The sequence below is a fragment of the Gracilinanus agilis genome, chromosome 6 (assembly GCF_016433145.1).
Source record: "Gracilinanus agilis isolate LMUSP501 chromosome 6, AgileGrace, whole genome shotgun sequence".
Lineage (NCBI taxonomy): Eukaryota > Metazoa > Chordata > Mammalia > Didelphimorphia > Didelphidae > Gracilinanus > Gracilinanus agilis.
Window position 1 is genome coordinate 222,625,486 of NC_058135.1, and position 7,098 is coordinate 222,632,583.

Genomic DNA, 7,098 nt, shown 5'->3' on the forward strand with positions numbered 1-7,098 from the left:
ATAGGTCCTGCTGAGTCTCAAAAGTGGCTCATCTTGGTAGTGTGGCTTTGGCGTTATGGGTGGTAGGTTCAAATCCTGCATTTAATACTTACAATCTGTGTGACTTAACCATCCCAGCCCTCGGTTTTCTCTTCTGTAAATGAGGGGATTAGCATAGCTGGCCTTGCTTTAGAGATAAGATCCTGTGAGCTGGGAGGCCTTCCTTATCTCCTTACCCACCAGGAGCTTGGTTGACCCCCTCACACAGGAAAGCTCCTAGTCCCCAGGGGTTCTAGCCCTCACAGAGCAAACACTGACTGGCACAATTTATCCTCTATTCATTTGTATATGTATTCAATTAAACTGGGAACTCCAGCAGAACAGGCAAGATGTCTCCTACTTTTCCCCAGCCCCTGGGGCACCCAGCACTGGGGATGGGGGTGGTTTCAGCAGCAGGTGTTTCACCCTCCCTGAAGGATTTAATTGGGAATCAGAGAACATGTGAGCTGAGAAGGATCTTTGAACAAATCAAGGCAGAGTGTGCAAGATTGGAAAACTGCTCCTTCTCCAAATCACCTGATCTTTCACCCAAGTTAGCACCAAACCTGGCCCACAAGAGGATTCTAATAAATGCAGGCTGGGCCGAGGGGATTTCTAGGGTCTAAATTCTGTCTTTCATCCTTCAATTTCTTCTCCTGTGTCTATTAGAATCCCCACCTAAAAAGGTTTTAGCTCTTGTTTTTCTAGGGAAGCTCCCCAAGCTTTTTAGGGTTCTCTAATGCCTTGATTCACTTATCTGTGTTTCTGGTTGTATTTCAGTGTAGGTTACAAATGTCCTGGAGGGCAGGGTCTGTGTTTCTTTCTTTTTCTTTTTCTTTTCTTTCTTTCTTTTTTTTTTTTTTTTGGTATACCCATTCCCTGGCACATAGATTTTTTTTTTTCAGTACTGAGTATTGGTTCCAAGACAGAAGACTAGTAAAGGCTAGGCAATGGGGGTTACACGACTTGTCCAGGGTCACATATCTAAGAAGTGTCTGAGGTCATATTTGAACCCATAACCTCCCTTCTCTAGTCCTGGCTCTCAATCCACTGAGCCATCCAGCTGCTTCTTCCCATTATAGTAGAATCTTATTCTGTGGCTATGAATGACTGTAACAGAAATATCTAAAAGTTAAAGTCAAAGATTGAGGCAGCTAGGTAGCACAGTGGATAGAGCACCAGGCTTGCAATAAGAAGGACTTGGATTAAAATCTAACTCCAGGCATTTTTTCTAGCTTTATGACCTTGGGCAAGTCATTTAACATAGAGTGCCCACCTTTGGCATTCATCTCTCTTAGAATTGTTACTAAGACAAAAGGTAAGGCTTAAGAAAAGGTAACACTAATTTTAATGACCAAGCTTGGCCCAGAGGAGGTTGAGAAAATCTTCTTCCCTTCATTGTAGGGGATCTATGGTTACTGAATATCATACATACTATCATATTGGGTGAGTGAGTTGGTTAGTTTTGCTGAATTGCTTTCCTTCTACCCTCTTTTAAAAATTATTTTTGATGAATAATATGGAAATAGGCATCAAGAAATAACATGTGTATAATCCAATGGATTTGCTTGTTGGCTGTGGAAGGGGGAGGGAAAAGGGAAGGGAAAGAATCATGTAAACATGTTAAAATATTTTTAAAAACAATAAAAAAAATTAAAATGCAAAAAAAAAACCTTAATTATTTTTGTTATAAGGGAATGCTTGCCCAGGTGGGCTCTATTCAGAAATAAAAGTAAGTTAGAAGCACCAATTTTGAAAATTTAAACTGATATCTATAAGAAACAGATGGCTGAATTGAAGTGAATCTAGCCCTATCCTCTTATCTTACAGAAGAGACTGAGGCTGAGAGAAGTGGGAAAGCACTTGCCCAGGGTCATACAACGAAGCTGTGGCAGGTCTCTGGGGTCTCTCAGCATCCCTCACACAAAGGGCAGAGAGGCAGGAGGAGGGCTGGGGACTGCTCAAAGTTGTCAGCATCCCCTAGCAAAAACAACCTTCCTTCTTTAGCCCTTCTCCCATCCCTTTCCATCCTCCCCTTAATCTTCACTTAATTCAGGCAGCTGGCTATAAATACCCCCAGAACAATGGATTTAATCCTGAAAGTTCTGAAAGGGAGCTACCCCCCCAGCCCCCACCCCAGGCTGAGAGAGGGGGGCAAGGAGAAACCGCACCCCCCCTTCTCTTCCCCTGGGACAATAGGGGGACACTGGGGCCCAGGCCTAATTAAAAACGGAAGTGCTCAGTTCAGAGCCAAAGTTTGGGCAAAGAAGTAGAGAAGTGGGGGGAGGGAGAGGAGGGAGGGCTGGCCCAAATGGGGAGGGTCTTTTCTATTCAAAACCTGGACTCCAACTGGGGCCACATTCAGGGAACTGTTAATTGTCATTCCAACTCCGAACGTCCTAGTTTCTAAGTGGAAACTACTCCCCAGAAGGCTAATGAACCCTCTGCTGGAGCAGTTACCCTAGACCCAAACAAGGTCCAGGTAGGTAAGGTCTCATCATCTTCCTCACTCCTGCTCTGTCCTCTCCCGCCAAGACTACCTATGCAAGTCACTTAACTTCCTTCCCTAAGCCTCTTTCCTTTCTATAAAATCAAGAGAGGGGTTGCTAGGTGGCTCCGTGGATTGAGAGCCCAGGCCTAGACATCATATCTCAGACACTTCCTAGTCACCTAACCCGCATTACCTATCCCTTACTGCTGGTCTGTTTTGGAATCAAAGAAGGTAAGATTTAAAAAAAAAAAAAAAAAAAAAAAAAAAAGGTGCTGTACTTGGGCCTGAGACCTGAGTTTGAGTCTTTGTTCTGCCACTCAACCCAAGTCATCAACCACTCAAGGAAGGCCTCAGTTTCTACCTTTATAAAATGCAAGGACTAGACTGGAGGGCTTCCAAGGTCCCTTTCAGTTTGAATAATCTGCAGTTCCGAACAAGTCACTTCCTTCTAGGCCTCAGTTTCCTCCTCTGTAAAATGAGGGCAATAACCCATGCTCTTCATACAGAGGTAGGCTATGGATGAAACAAAATAATAGATATCAGATATTACTATTGTTGTGGTTGTTATTCACTTTTCTAGGTCTCCGTTTCCTCTTTGAGATGAGTATTAGACTGGCTGGTCTTCAATATCTCTTGCGGTTCTGATATTGATACTTTTTGGGGGGTGTTTATATGTGTGTGTGATTTGCCCCCAAGATCACAGACTACCTCCCAGAGTAAGAAGGTAGAACCCAATAGGATCCTAGGTTTTGAGACTCTCAATCATTCTGCTTTTGTGACTAGCTTTGTCCTAAAAAAAGTAAACTTGCCATGTCAGGGCATCCATCAAATGTTTTAAAAATGCCAGATTTGGGAAAAAGAGGGCAGCAGGGATTAAATGAAACAACAGCTCTGAATCAGAAGGCTTCTCTCTGCCCTCTTCTGGACCATGGCATAGTAGATGGGGTAGTAGATTAAAAAATCAAAAGACTTGGGTTCAGATTCTGGTTCTACCACTTATTTCCTCTGTGGCTTTGGACAAGAGATTTAAAAAAATAGTTTATTTTATTTATTTAATTTATTTATTTAAAACTCTTACCTTCCATCTTAGAATCAATGCTGTGTATTGGTTCCAAGACAGAATAGCGGTAAGGGCTAGGCAATGGGGATTAAGTGACTTAGCCAGGGTCATACAGCTAGAAAGCATTTGAGGCCAGATTTAAACCTAGGACCTCATGTCTCTAGGCCTGACTCTCCATCCACTGAGACTCCATTTTTTTTTTTTTGTTTTAAATCATTGGACCTTAGTTTCTTCCTTTGTAAAATGAAAGGTATGAAGGGAGACATTAGCACTCCCCTTGATAAGGATGGAAGAGGTCCTAGTGGCCTTTTACAACATATATGATTAAGGCATTGTCACTTTTTTATATCATATTATATCATATCATATTGTATTGTATTGTATTTATTGTATTATACTATACTATATTATACTATATTATATTATATTATACTATATTATATTAATATGACATGCTATATATCATAGTTTATACTAGATGGCTTCTCTAGTAGATGACATCCTTCAGGATAGGTTTGCTGAAGTGTTGGTCGGCGCTCTGATTCCTGCTTGGGTGGCTGGGGAGGGTAAACCCTGCAATTCATCCTCATTTCAGGAAAGAAAAAACTGGGGTATAGGGGTAGAGACTTCCTAGAATCACAGAAAGCCAGGACCGAGTCAGCCCTTGAAAAATCACCCACTTTAACACCTTCCTGAGGCCCAGAGAGAGTCACTCAACTAAGGTCACACAGTCAGGCAGGGGCCGGGTAGAACCCAAGTTCCTGGGCTCCCAAGGAAGGCCTCTTTCCAGCATGCCTCCTTGTTCTAGCTTGCCAAGTCATGGCAGAAGGAGGCCCCAGCAAAGTCCCTGCCCTGCCCTACCTTCTGTGGCCCTCCCCTTTGGGACCTCAGGCTCTCGGTGCTAAGCACTAAGAGAATTCATCTGAAGCCAGAAAAAAGTCAGCAGTTTTCCAAATCCAAGGGAGGATTTTCAATCTGCTGACAGGGCTTGTGGTGCCTGGGACAACCCATTACAGCTTGGCTGCATGGGACAGAGGGGGTGATTACCAAGCTAAGACTGGCTAGGTGGGCCCCTTTCCAAGGCAGACGTCTACTGGCCCCCTCCCCATAGAGGTGTTTGTTGTCCCCCGAAACCTTTAACAGTCTGGAATTGGAATGAGAGTCAGCTTCCTAGCCGAGGGGATAAGCCCCAATTCCTACAGGGCCTTCCCACCTCAGTCATCCAATGGGTATTTCATATTATTTTATTAAAAAAAAAAACCTTACCTTCTGTCTTAGAATCAATACTGTATATTATTGCAGTAAGAGCTAGGCAGTGGGTTTAAGTGACCTATCTAGGGTCACACAGTTAGGAAGTGTCTGAGACCAGTTTTAAACTCAGGACCTCCCATCTCCAGGCCAGGCTCTCTATCCACCAAGCTGCCCTTGCAATGGGTATTTTATTCATTTCCTACACCATAGAGGCTACTTATGGGATAGAGAAATTCTCTTGATGTAATTTTAAAAAATATTTAGAAAACTTGAAAAGTGCTTTCAACTCTCCAATAAAGGGAATATCATTATCCTCCCTATTTTACAGAATCGGGCTCAGAGAGCCTTAACTTGTCCAAAGTACACAGGTAACAAGTTGCAAAGGCAGGATTTTAACTCAGGCCCTGTGACTCTGTGTGGCAGCACCATCTGGAATCACCAGGCCTCATTTCCATTTTTACAATGAATTCTGGGAGGAGACCATGACCCTTTTTCTTACATGGGAAAACCGAGGCCCAGGGAGGAACCATAACTTGTGTTAGCATCAGGAAATGGGAAACAGAACCTAGATCTCTTGGCCAAGTTGGACCTGTGTGAGTGGGATATATGGAACAAAAGAGAAAACCAAGAGAAGGAAGGCACCCCTTACTCCCACCCCCAATCTCTGTGTGAGAAGATGTTAAGCCATCAGTAGGTGGCAGACTCCCCTTTAGAACCTAAACCCCTGGCTGAGGACCCTGTGACAGACTTTTAGGGAATATTAACTACTTCTTGGGATTTGAAGTCAGAGGACCTGGCTTCTACTCTTGGGCTTTGCCATTTACTGTATCTTTGCCAAGAAAATCCCAAATGGGGTCTTACCGAGTTGGATATGACTAACTGACATTTTATTTATATATATGTTTTATTCTCTATATAAAATATTTTATATAGACTTATTATATATTATATTCATGTATTATACATAATATGTTATGTGTATATTTATATAATTTATTTTATATTATATATAATTTATTTTATATAATGTATAACATATTTATATAGAATTTATATATTATACATATTATATAGAAAACATTATATATGTAATATATATATATTTTATATATATACCCATATATGTATGTGTGTCTCTGTGTGCATATATATCTATATAAGAATATATAAAATCTATATCTATAAGGGTATGGGTATATCACTTCTTTTTTCTGAGCCTCAGTTTCCCCCTCTGTAAAATAAGGGAGTAAGATTCTCTCTGAGGTCCCTCTTCCAGTATGGAATTCTATGATCCACAAAAGATGCTGCTTTACCAGTCTACTGGCAGGAAGATGGTCTGTCTTGAAAAGTCAGGGAGGGCGAATCAGAGGCCAAGAACCTCTTCTTCCTTGGCGGGGTTAAGCATTCTTCAGGACAACTAGAAGTTTTTGAGGGTTCCTGAGTCAAAGGGCTTTTTGGCTATTCATCCTGGGTACATCTGCCAGCTCCTTTCAATGGCTGCTCCTAGACTCACTCAAAACTCTTATTTACTTGTGTGACCTTGGGCAAATCACTACCTCCTTCTCTCTTGGTCTCAGTTTTCCCAGCTCTAAAATGAGATGTCTGGACTAGATGATCTCTTCAGATCCAGGAGGGACGGGGTCCTCGCCATGCCCAGACCACAACAAATCGGGCAGCATCCTCCTGACCTCTGCATCAAGTCTGCCCGGCTCAGCACAGCAACTACTTCCAAAATGTTCCCTGGATTCAATGGAAAAGCCAAGGCAAGGCAGTGGTAGTTCTCAAAGTTGCCCATTCCCAAGACCTGTGACCCATTCACTGCCCTCCTCTCCCTGTAGACAATGGGCCCAGGTAGAATCCCACGTCCAATGCTCACCAGCTGGGAGATCACGGGCAAGTCACAGCCCCTTCGTTTCCATCTCTCCCAAAGGGGGATGACAAATACTTACAGTACTTGTCTCATAGGTGGCTGCCCAGAAAGTATCTGCAAACCTTAAATTCACATTTACACAAGAGCTTATCTTAATTTTGATGCTGGACATTCCCAACCCCACAAGTGACAAAAGGCATCTCTCAGTCCTCTCTTCGGACCTGAATGGACATTTTCTCCAGGCCTGGACTCTAGATGGCATCATCACAGATGGCTTTATCCTAAGTCCAGCTGTCAACAGAGAGGGGAACAGCTGGTTTCTAAAGTTACACTTCAGAAACTGCTGGAGGAAAAGGGAAAAGTGAGAGAGAGAGAGAGAGAGAGAGAGAGAGAGAGAGAGAGAGAGAG

At 42.7% G+C, this 7,098-nt stretch overlaps 1 non-coding gene across 1 annotated transcript; it reads left to right on the top strand.

Annotated features, from left to right (window-relative positions):
- Positions 1-3,814: 3,814 nt before the first annotated feature.
- LOC123253181 lies at positions 3,815-3,939 on the top strand. Its single transcript, XR_006506566.1, has one exon. It is a non-coding gene; the product is annotated as a U6atac minor spliceosomal RNA (small nuclear RNA).
- Positions 3,940-7,098: the final 3,159 nt, after the last annotated feature.